Source organism: Aegilops tauschii, chromosome 5 (genome assembly GCF_002575655.3).
Source record: "Aegilops tauschii subsp. strangulata cultivar AL8/78 chromosome 5, Aet v6.0, whole genome shotgun sequence".
In the NCBI taxonomy this organism is placed as follows: Eukaryota; Viridiplantae; Streptophyta; class Magnoliopsida; order Poales; family Poaceae; genus Aegilops; species Aegilops tauschii.
This window is the reverse complement of record NC_053039.3, coordinates 507,196,272-507,209,162: the sequence shown is the minus strand read 5'-3', so window position 1 is coordinate 507,209,162 and position 12,891 is coordinate 507,196,272.

Sequence of the window (12,891 nt, the reverse complement as noted above, 5' to 3'; positions counted from 1 at the left end):
CTACCCAACTGAGAGGATGCAGAAGACGCTTCGACAAAAATGTAAAAATAAACGTAGAATTGAAGCATCGATGGCTGAGCCATTCATCACTGAGGCGGCGGCAAACTTCGTGACAGCACACTACGAAGCCAAAAATCGTCATTTGCATAATCCGAAGCCTCGGTACAATGCCGACGAACCTCAAAAGGGTGGATCCAACCTCAGCCTATTCAAAGGGAATCTCGCACCAGCCAGTGGTTCGAAACCAATATCTTTGGATAACGGAGAATGGCGGACCATTACGTTGTATATTTTCAACAACCTGACAGAAGTGTGGCCGTACATCGAGTAAGTTCTCGGTACATTGTTTCGCAACTTCTATTTCCTTTGAACTGCTCTTATTCCTGGATATTTCATACAATCGATATGTCGCCATATTCTCGTATGGAGCGGTGATCCAAAAGGATTCCGTCGAAGAGTATGAGCTTCTCGCAAAGCAAGGAGGCGGCTATCCCGGTTTCATCTCTTGGTTCAAACAAACGGTAATTTCTATTAGACCATTTCATTTCATTCGCTAATTTCTGCCTAATGCAACAATCCTTTCGTATTAAACTTGTAGGCTAATTCAGAGTCTATGGACGCCGAATTGAGACAAGTCGCTAATGGTTTTGACTATAAGGTCCATTCATTTGACAAATACGACATCAACGGGTATCGTTTTCGTACCTATGGCAAAGAGCTATCTATGGCCGACCGACAATCTACAAATTGTTGTGTATCTGCTATCGGTGAAGGAGGTACCGAGTATTATGGGAGAGTTGAAGCAATTTATGAACTTCTATTCTATGGTGACAACCCACCGAATGTCGTACTCTTCAAATGTTATTGGTTTTAGCCGAAGGAGACTAGAAGGACTCATGAACATATAGGGCTAGTTGAAATCAAACAAAGCACCCATTTAGATGTTCCTGATGTCTATATTACGGCTCAACAGGCGACCCAAGTATTCTATCTACCGTGGGCCTGCCAAACTAATCCAAATCTGAAAGGTTGGGATGTCGTTTATGAAGTGCCGCCACGTGCTAGACTATCTCCCCCAAAGGAAGAGGATTATGAACCTCACAATAACCCAGACACATATGAAGGAGAATTCTTCCAAGAGACACGTCTTTCCAAAAAGCGTTTCAAGAACCACTATACTTCACCCCAAAACATTGAAGTAGACAGCGATAGTGAATCCAACATCAACCCAGAGGAGGAACAAGAAGAGCCGGAACAAGAAGACGTTACTGCTGCGGATGACCTGTCAATGCTTGACCGATTACGTCGAGGTGGCCTTCCACATGTTGATGCCACTGAACCCTATGAGCCCGTCATTGATTATAGTGATGATGATGATTATGCATTTATTGATGATAGTGATCGAGATTATTAGTAGTGTCAGGTATTCAATTTTTTTATGTTGTACCTGATGATGATACACTTAAGTGATATACATATTATTATTCATGTCGGTATTTTTTTATGTTGTACTAGTTTCGTTTACTCTTTGTCATGGCAGGTGTTGAAAGATGGTGGGCGCTGGTAAGTTTCTTCTAGTGTTTTGCTTAACAAATGCATAAAGACCTAGACTTAGCCTTATTTCCTCCAATATGCTTACCACAATGACCTAGAGTTAGCTTCTTTTCCTCCAAAATGACTTAATAAGCTTACTGACCTCCAAAACCATCCATTTTACCTAAGTTAGCTCTAAAACGATCTATACTTAGCTTTGTTTCCTCCAAAATGACCTAAGTTAGCTCTAGTATGCTTAGTTAACTAGGTTTGCTCAATAATGACATGTACTTAGCTTACTTATGTCAAAAATGGCATAATTAGCTTAGTTAGCTCATAAACAATCCATTTTACCTAAGTTAGCTCTAAAATGACCCATTATACCTTAGTTAGCTCATAAATGATCCATTTTACCCAAGTTAGCTCTAAAATGACCCATTTTACCTAGACTAACTCCAAAATGATCCATTTTACCTATGTTAGCTCTAAAATGACCCATTTTACCTAGGTTAGCTCCAAAATGACCCATCTTACCTAGGTTAGCTCCAAAATGATGCATTTTACCCAAGTTAGCTCTAAAATGACCCATTTTACCTAGATTAGCTCATAAACGATCCATTTCACCTAGGTTAGCTCACAAACAATCCATTTTACCTAGTTTAGCTCCAAAATGACCCATCACACCTAGGTTAGCTCTAAAATGACGCATTTTACCAAAGTTAGCTCATAAACGATCTATTTCACCTAGGTTAGCTCATAAACGATCCATTTCACCTAACTTAGCTAAAAAACGATCCATTTCACCTAGGTTAGCTCCAAAATGACCCATCTTACCTAGGTTAGCTCTAATGATGCATTATACCTAAGTTAGCTCATAAACGATCTATTTCACCTAGGTTAGCTCATAAACGATCCATTTCAACTAAGTTAGCTCATAAATGATCCATTTCACCTAAGTTAGCTCATAAATGGCATATACTTCTTCTTCTAGTCACCTTTTTCTAACTTTCTTATTTGCCTTTTTGCAGTTTTCATTCACTTCACGGAAGCTAGCTTGCTATGATGGAGTGCTTGTTTTTTCTTTCATTCTCCTCTAGTATTCTTCTAGCTTGCTATGATGGAACTTGCTATCTTGATAAAAGTTTGTATTGTAATATGTATGGATGGAACAATGTGTATGTGCAACTTGCTATGTATGAATGGATGGAACTATATATGTATGCACGATGAAACTTATGTGCTGGATATGTCATATGTTTGCTGTTAAATAGCCCTGTGAAATATATATATATATATATGTCATATATTTGCTGTGAAAATTGCTGGATTTAAAAAAACAGAAAAAAGAGGCACCTTTGCCGTCAGCCGCTGATGGCAAAGGCGCCTTTGCCGTCTGCCGCGAACGGCAAAGAAGCCACGCGGCGGCCACCTGTGCTCCCTGGGAGCTGACCCATTTGGTCAGTTTTCCTACAGCAGCGGACGGCAAAGGCTTTGCCTACAGTGGCAGACGGCAAAGGCTTGTCCCGCAGTGACGTCCAGCTGACGTCATTCGGCGGACGGCAAAGGCCGGATGCTCTTTGCCGTCAGCGGCGGACGACAAAGGCTGCCGTTAGCCGCCTAACGGACTAACATCACATTTATTGCCATCGACTTTCTTTGCCGTCAGCCGCTGATGGCAAAGTCCCCTTTGCCGTCCGCTTCAGAAAGCAGACGGCAAAGAAGCTCTTTACCATAGCCTACTTTGCCGGAGCCTTTTGCCGTCCGTGGCAGACGACAAAGGCCTTTGCCGTCCGCCATCCTTGCCTTTGCCGTCTGCCGTGGCAGACGGCAAAGTAGCTGATTCCTGTAGTGTGGTCACAACAACGGCCGGAGGGAATTGCACGTGGACTACTTGGATCGACGGAACGACTTTGACAGGGCTAACTTAGTAGTGCTACAACACCTAGATGTGGTAGATGATTATGTTGGGGAACGTAGTATTTTCAAAAAAATTCCTATGCACACACAAGATCATGGTGATGCATAGCAACAAGAGGGGAGAGTGTTGTCCACGTACCCTCGTAGACCGTAAGCGGAAGCGTTATGACAACGCGGTTGATGTAGTCGTACGTCTTCACGATCGACCGATCCTAGTACCGAACGTACGGCACCTCCGTGATCTGCACGCGTTCGGCTCAGTGACGTCCCACGAACTCACGATCCAGCAAAGTGCCGAGGGAGAGCTTCGTCAGCACGACGGCGTGATGATGGTGATGATGAAGCTATCGGCGGAGGGCTTCGCCTAAGCACTACGACGATATGACCGAGGTGGATAATGGTGGAGGGGGCACCGCACACGGCTGGAAACAATCAACTTGTGTGTTCTAGGGTGCCCCCTGCCCCCGTATATAAAGGAGCAAGAGGGGAGGCCGGCCGGCCTTGGGGCGCGCCAAGGAGAGGGGGGAGTCCTCCTCCTAGTAGGAGTAGGACTCCCCTTTCCTAGTCCAACTAGGAAGGAGGAAGGGGAAAGGAAGGAGAGGGAGAGAGGGAGGAAAGAGGGGGCGCCGCCCCCCTCCTTGTCCAATTCGGGCTCCCAAGGGGGGGGGCGCGGCCAGCCCTAGGCCCTCTCCTCTCCCTCCCACAAGGCCCATGATGGCCCATTAGTTCCCCCGGGGGTTCCGATAACCCCCCGGCACTCCAATAATTATCCGGTGACCCTCGGAACACTTCCGGTGTCCGAATATAGTCGTCCAATATATCAATCTTTATGTCTCGACCATTTCGAGACTCCTCGTCATGTCCATGATCACATCGGGACTCCGAACTATCTTCAGTACATCAAAACACATAAAATCACAATACCGATCGTCACCGAGCGTTAAGCGTGCGGACCCTACGGGTTCGAGAACTATGTAGACATGACCGAGACACGTCTCCGGTCAATAACCAATAGTGGAACCTGGATGTTCATATTGGCTCCTACATATTCTACGAAGATCTTTATCAGTCAAACCGCATAACAATATACGTTGTTCCCTTTGTCATCGGTATGTTACTTGCCCGAGATTCGATCATCGGTATCTCAATACCTAGTTCAATCTCGTTACCGGCAAGTCTCTTTACTTGTTCCGTAATACATCATCCCACAACTAACTCATTAGTTACATTGCTTGCAAGGCTTATAGTGATGTGCATTACCGAGAGGGCCCAGAGATACCTCTCCGACAATCGGAGTGACAAATCCTAATCTCGATCTATGCCAACTCAACAAGTACCATCGGAGACACCTCTAGAGCACCTTTATAATCACCCAGTTACGTTGTGACGTTTGGTAGCATACAAAGTGTTCCTTCGGTATTCAGGAGTTGCATAATCTCATAGTCATAGGAACATGTATAAGTCATGAAGAAAGAAATAGCAACATACTAAACGATCAAGTGCTAAGCTAACGGAATGAGTCAAGTCAATCACATCATTCTCTAATGATGTGATCCCGTTAATCAAATGACAACTCATGTCTATGGCTAGGAAACTTAACCATCTTTGATTCAACGAGCTAGTCAAGTAGAGGCATACTAGTGACACTTTATTTGTCTATGTATTCACACATGTACTAAGTTTTCAGTTAATACAATTCTAGCATGAATAATAAACATTTATCATGATATTAGGAAATATAAATAACAACTTTATTATTGCCTCTAGGGCATATTTCCTTCAGTCTCTGATGACCCACAAGTATAGGGGATCTATCGTAGTCCTTTCGATAAGTAAGAGTGTCGAACCCAACGAGGAACAGAAGGAAATGATAAGCGGTTTTCAGCAAGGTATTCTCTGCAAGCACTGAAATAATAGGTAACAGAAAGTTTTCTGATAAGATAATTGGTAACGAGCAACAAGTAACAATAGTAAATAAAGTGCAGCAAGGTGGCCCAATCCCTTTTGTAGCAAAGGACAAGCCTGGACAAACTCTTATATAGAGAAAAGCGCTCCCGAGGACACATGGGAATTATCGTCAAGCTAGTTTTCATCACGTTCATATGATTCGCGTTCGGTACTTTGATAATTTGATATGTGGGTGGACCGGTGCTTGGGTGCTGCCCTTACTTGGACAAGCATCCCACTTATGATTAACCTCTATTGCAAGCATCCGCAACTACAACAAAAGTATTAAGGTAAACCTAACCATAGCATGAAACATGTGATCCAAATCAGCCCCTTACGAAGCAACGCATAAACTAGGGTTTAAGCTTCTGTCACTCTAGCAACCCATCATCTACTTATTACTTCCCAATGCCTTCCTATAGGCCCAAATAATGGTGAAGTGTTATGTAGTCGATGTTCACATAACACCACTAGAGGATAGACAACATACATCTCATCAATATATCAAATGAATACCAAATTCACATGATTACTAATAGCAAGACTTCTCCCATGTCCTCAGGAACAAACGTAACTACTCACAAAGCATATTCATGTTCATAATCAGAGGGGTATTAATATGCATAAAGGATTTGAACATATGATCTTCCACCAAATAAACCAACTAGTATCGACTACAAGGAGTAATCAACACTACTAGCAACCTACAGGTACCAATCCCAGACTTAGAGACAAGTATTGGATACAAGAGATGAACTAGGGTTTGAGAGGAGATGGTGCTGGTGAAGATGTTGATGGAGATTGCCCTCTCCCGATGAGAGGAGCGTTGGTGATGACGATGGCGATGATTTCCCCCTCCCGGAGGGAAGTGTCCCCGGCAGAACAGCTCTGCCGGAGCCCTAGATTGGTTCCGCCAAGGTTCCGCCTCGTGGCGGCGGAGTCTCGTCCCGAAAGGTTGCTTATGATTTTTCCTGGACGAAAGACTTCATATAGCAGAAGATGGCCACCGGAGAGCCAACAGGGGGCCCACGAGGCAGGGGGCGCGCCCCCACCCTCGTGGACAGGTGGTGGCCCCCCTGACGTATTTCTTCCGCTTAGTATTTTTTATTATTTCCAAAAATAACTTTCGTGGAGTTTCAGGACTTTTGGAGTTGTGCAGAATAGGTCTCTAATATTTGCTCCTTTTCCAGCCCAGAATTCCAGTTGCCGCCATTCTCCCTCCTTATGTAAACCTTGTAAAATAAGAGAGAATAGGCATAAGTATTGTGACATAATGTGTAATAACAGCCCATAATGCAATAAATATCGATATAAAAGCATGATGCAAAATGGACGTATCAGTCTCCCACTTGCACTAGAGTCAATAATCTAGATTACACAGTAATGATTCTAACACCCATGGAGTCTTGGGGCTGATCATGTTTTGCTCGTGAGAGAGGCATAGTCAACGGGTCTACAATATTCAGATCCGTATGTATCTTGCAAATCTCTATGTCTCCCTCCTTGACTTGATCGCGGATGGAATTGAAGCGTCTGTTGATGTGCTTGGTTCCCTTGTGAAATCTGGATTCCTTTGCCAAGGCAATTGCACCAGTATTGTCACAAAAGATTTTCATTGGACCCGATGCACTAGGTATGACACGTAGATCAGATATGAACTCCTTCATCCAGACTCCTTCATTTGCTGCTCCGAAGCAGCTATGTACTCCGTTTCACACGTAGATCCCGCCACGACGCTTTGCTTAGAACTACACCAACTGACAGCTCCACCGTTCAATATAAATACGTAGCTGGTTTGTGACTTAGAGTCATCCGGATCAGTGTCAAAGCTTGCATCGACGTAACCATTTACGATGAGCTCTTTGTCACCTCCATAAACAAGAAACATATCCTTAGTCCTTTTCAGGTAATTTAGGATGTTCTTGACCGCTGTCCAGTGATCCACTCCTGGATTACTTTGGTACCTCCCTGCTAAACTAATAGCAAGGCACACATCAGGTCTGGTACACAGCATTTCATACATGATAGAGCCTATGGCTGAAGCATAGGGAACACCTTTCATTTTCTCTCTATCTTCTGTAGTGGTAGGGCATTGAGTCTGACTCAACTTCACACCTTGTAACACAGGCAAGAACCCTATTTTTTGCCTGATCCATTTTGAACTTCTTCAAAACTTTATCAAGGTATGTGCTTTGTGAAAGTCCAATTAAGCGCCTTGATCTATCTCTATAGATCTTGATGCCCAATATATAAGCAGCTTCACCGAGGTCTTTCATTGAAAAACTCTTATTCAAGTATCCTTTTATGCTATCCAGAAATTCTATATCATTTCCAATCAACAATATGTCATCCACATATAATATTAGAAATGGTATAGAGCTCCCACTCGCTTTCTTGTAAATACATGCTTCTCCAAAAGTCTGTATAAAACCATATGCTTTGATCACACTATCAAACCGTTTATTCCAACTCCGAGATGCTTGCACCAGTCCATAAATGGATCGCTCGAGCTTGCACACTTTGTTAGCATCCTTTGGATCGATAAAACCTTCAGGTTGCATCATATACAACTCTTCTTCCAGAAATCCATTCAGGAACGCAGTCCTTACATTCATTTGCCAAATTTCATAATCATAAAATGCAGCAATTGCTAACATGATTCGGACGGACTTAAGCATCGTGATACGTCTCCAACGTATCTATAATTTATGAAGTATTCATGCTATTATACTATCCTTCTAGGATGTTTTATATGCATTTATATGATTTTTTATATGATTTTTTGGGACTAACCTTTTAACCTAGAGCCCAGTGCCAGTTTCTGTTTTCTCCTTGTTTTAGAGTATCGCAGAAAAGGAAAACTAAATGGAGTCCAATTGACGTGCCACTTGACGGAGATCATTTTTGGACCAGAAGAAGCCCACGGAGTATCAGAAGCAGGCCAGAAGAGTCCCGGGCTGCCCACGAGGGTGGGGGCGCGCCCACCCCCCTAGGGCGCGCCCCCTGCCTCGTGGAAAGCCCGGAGACCCCCCTGACGTGAAATCAACGCAAAACTCTTCTATATATACCCAAACTTCCAGAAAGAAACCTAGATCGGAAGTTCCGCCGCCGCAAGCCTCTGTAGCCACGAGAAGTCAATCTAGGCCCTCTCCGGCACCCTGCCGGAGGGGGCCATCATGACCGGTGGCCATGGAGGAGTATCCCGGAGGGGCCATCATCACCATGAAGGCCAAGGACCAGAGGGTGGAGGCCATGGAGGAGGAAGCACAAGGGGAGAATCTCTCCTCCTCTCTTCCGGTGGCGCCGGAGTGCATCGGGAGGGGAATCATCGCCACGGTGATCGTCTTCATCAACATCACCATCATCATCACCATCCTCATCTCTTTTACGCGGTCCACTCTCTCGCACCCCGCTGTAATCCCTACTTGAACATGGTGCTTTATGCCACATATTATGATCCAATGATGTGTTGCCATCATATGATGTTTTGAGTAGATATCTTTTGTCCTTGGGTTGATTGATGATCTAGATTGGTACGAGTTGTATGTTTTATTATTGGTGCTGTCCTATTGCGCCCTCCGTGTCGCGCAAGCGTGAGGGATTCCCGCTGTAGGGTGTTGCAATACGTTCATGATTCGCTTATAGTGGGTTGGTGAGTGACTGAAACACAAACCCGAGTAAGAGGGATTGTTGCGTATGGGAATAAAGAGGAATTGATGCTTTAATGCTATGGTTGGGTTTTACCTTAATGATCTTTAGTACTTGCGGATGCTTGCTAGAGTTCCAATCATAAGTGCATATGATCCAAGTAGGGAAAGTATGTTAGCTTATGCCTCTCCCTCATATGAAATTGCAATGACGACTATCGGTCTTGTTAACAATTGCCTAGGACAATTCCGCACACCGATCCACCATTATTCCACACTCGCTATTTATAATATTTAGTAATATATTCTAACTTTATGATAACATCACCTACTTTTATATTTTAGCTCTCTGATATCATGCAAAGTTATCCTCTTCATACCCACAACGTAGTTTTATTTCTCGTTTCTAGTTGGAAGCAAACGTTCGGTGTACGTAGAGTCGTATCAGTGGCAGATAGGGCTTGAGAGAATATTGATCTTACCTTTAGCTCCTTGTGGGTTCGACACTCCATACTTATCACTTCCACCTTTGGAAATTGTTACGATGATTCCTTGCACTTGGGGATTATCAAGCTCTTTTCTGGCGCCGTTGCCGGGGAGCAATAGCGTGGGGTTGATATTGTCGTGTGTGCTTGTTTGCTTTCTCCACTAAGTACATTTTGTTTTTCCTTTTTGTTTCTCTTTAGTTGTGGGTGAAAAATACAAAAAAATAAATAAAAGAATTAAAACAAAAAAAAATTATTACTTGCCTCTCATGCCTAAAAAGTTTTTCAAAAAGAGAAGTGATTGGAAAGTTATGCATTGAAGAAGTGAGGGTCGACCCTGAGCACTTGTGTTCATGCTCACGAAAACAATGTAGAATTTTTCATGGAAGTTTCTCTGTAAATAATTATCACCCTGTATATATCCATTGTCTTATAAAAATAAATGTGCCAAGCTTTGGTTTTAGGATGATTAGATTGCGTGTTTGCTTTGTGCAGAACAAAAACAGAAACTTTGGCTGTAGTGCGTGAATTTACATTTTTTGCTGGAAAGTCAAATGGGTCTGAAACGTTTTGCACATTACTTCTGTACAAATTTTTCAAATTGTCAAATTTAGTTCATAATTTTAGGAGTTACATAAGTTTGCTAAACTTTCAGATTACTACAGACTGTCCTGTTTAAGACAGATTCTGTTTTTGATGCATTGATTGCTTGTTTTGATGAAACTATTGATTTCTATCAGTGGATTAAGCCATGGAAAAGTTATATTACAGTAGCTACAATGCAAAAACAAAATATGAATTGGTTTGCAACAGTACTTATAGTAGTGATTTGCTTTGTTATACTAACGGATCTCACAAAGTTTTTGTTAAGTTTTGTGTGGATAAAGTGTTCGAAGATCGAGGAACTATCAATATGAGAAGAATAAAGAGAAGCAAGAGTTCAAGCTTGGGGATGCCCAAGGCACCCCAAGTAAATATTTCAAAGGATACTCAAGCATCTAAGCTTGGGGATGCCCCGGTTGGCATCCCATCTTTCTTCTTCAACAATTATCGGTAAACCTTGGTTTTTGTTTTGTTCACATGATTTGTGTCCTTTGTGTTTTTGTTTTTCCTTTAAGAACCATGCTAGCATGAGATATCCCTTCATTGATTTATAGAATACTTCATGTGCTTCAATTATATCTTTTAAGAATGATCTTATAGAATTGCTCTTTGTGCTTCACTTAAATCTTTTGAGTACGGTTTTATAGAATGCTTCGTGTGCTTCACTTATACATTTTGAGCTTGGTTAGGGTATATTAATTGTAGAATGCTCCATGAACTTCACTTATATCCTTTGGAGTATGAATAATACTATCATTTAAAGTGGGTTTGGAAGAGTGTCAACTTTAGGAATTAGTGATCCCACTATTTTGGAGGGTGTTGAATCTTAGTGTGATATTTATGAAAGTGGATTTGGAAGATTGTCAACTTTAGCTAGTAATGATTCCACTATTTTGGAAGAGGTTCCAATTGAGTATGAGAACAAAGTTTCTATACATGATGCTACTGAAAATTATTATGAGGGAGGAATACATGCTTGTAGGAGTTGCAATAATATCAAGTTTCCTCTCTATGTGCTTAAAGTTTTGAAGTTATACTTGTTTTGCCTTCCTATGCTAGTTGATTGTTGTTCTTATAAATTGTGTGCTCACAAAATCCCTAGGCATAGGAAGTATGTTATATTTAAATGTGCTAGTCATATTGTTCAAGATGCTCTCTTTGTACTTCAATTCCTATCTTTTATGTGAGCATCATTGAAATCATCATGCCTAGCTAAAAGGCATTAAAGAAAAGCGCTTGTTGGGAGACAACCCAATATTTACCCTTACTGTTTTTGTGTGTTTACATGATTAAGCTACTGTAGTAATCATGTTTTATAGCTTTTGTTTCAATAAAGTGCCAAGTAAGACCTTTGGGAAGACTTGGGTGAAAGTCAATGTGATCTTGCTGTAAAAAAAACAGAAACTTTGCGCTCACAAGATTAGCTGTCATTTTTACAGAAGGGTGCTTTTGAGTTGATTCTTTTTGCAGAAGATTAATAGACAAATTCCTCACGTCCAACAGTTTATTTCATAACTTTTGGAGTAGCAGAAGTATGGTTTATGTTCAGATCATTACAGACTGTTCTGTTTTTGACAGATTCTGTTTTCATTGCATAGTTTGCTTGTTTTCTAGTTTCTATGACTTATATTCCTCAATATAAATTGTAGAAATGATATGGTACAGTAGGCATTGTGTGAGAATAATTATGAACCTTGTGTTTGACAATACCAAAGTGAATGGTTTGCTCTTTATCATACTAACCTATCTCACGAAGTTACGTTAAGTTTTGTGTGATTGAAGTTTTCAAGCTTTGGGTGAGATACTGATATGAGGAGAATAAGGAGTGGAAAGACCCTAAGCTTGGGGATGCCCAAGGCACCCCAAGGTAATATTCAAGGAAGACTCAAGCGCCTAAGCTTGGGGATGCCCCGGAAGGCATCCCCTCTTTCGTCTTCAAAACTATCGGTATACCTTACTCGGAGCTATATTTTTATTCGTCAGAAGATATGTGTTTTGCTTGGAGCGTATTTTCAATTTTACTTGTTGTTTGAATAAAATCATTGGATCTGAAATATTGAATGAAAAAGAATACTCCCATGGCTAGTTAATTATTTGACTACTCAGTGTTCTTCACTCATATCTTTTGGAGTAGTTTGTCATTTACTCATGTGCTTCACGTATATCCTAAGAGTAAATGGTTGAATAAATTGAATGTCATAAACCTGAATTTATATATGTTTCATATGCTTATAACATGGGGAGTAATGACTTCACACATAATAAGTATAGGTAGTAAACTTATTGAAAGTTAGCAAACGTAGAATTGGTCACTTGAACAATTCATGAAAGAATATTGAAGGAAGAGAGGTTTCACATATAAATATACTATCTTGGACATCTTTTATGATTGGGAGCACTCATTAAAATATGACATGCTAAAGAGTTGATGTTGGACAAGGAAGACAACATAATGGGTTATGTTTTCTTATATCTGAAATAAAGTATATTGTCATGGATCATCCAACATGTTGAGCTTGCCTTTCTCCCTCATGCTAGCCAACTTCTTTGCACCAAGTAGAGATACTACTTGTGCTTCCAAATACCCTTAAAACCAGTTTTGCCATGAGAGTCCACCATATCTACCTATGGATTGAGTAAGATCCTTCAAGTAAGTTGTCATCGGTGCAAGCAATAAAAATTGCTCTCTAAATATGTATGATTGATTGGTGTGGAGGAAATAAGCTTTATACGATCTTGTGATGTGGAAGAAATAAAAG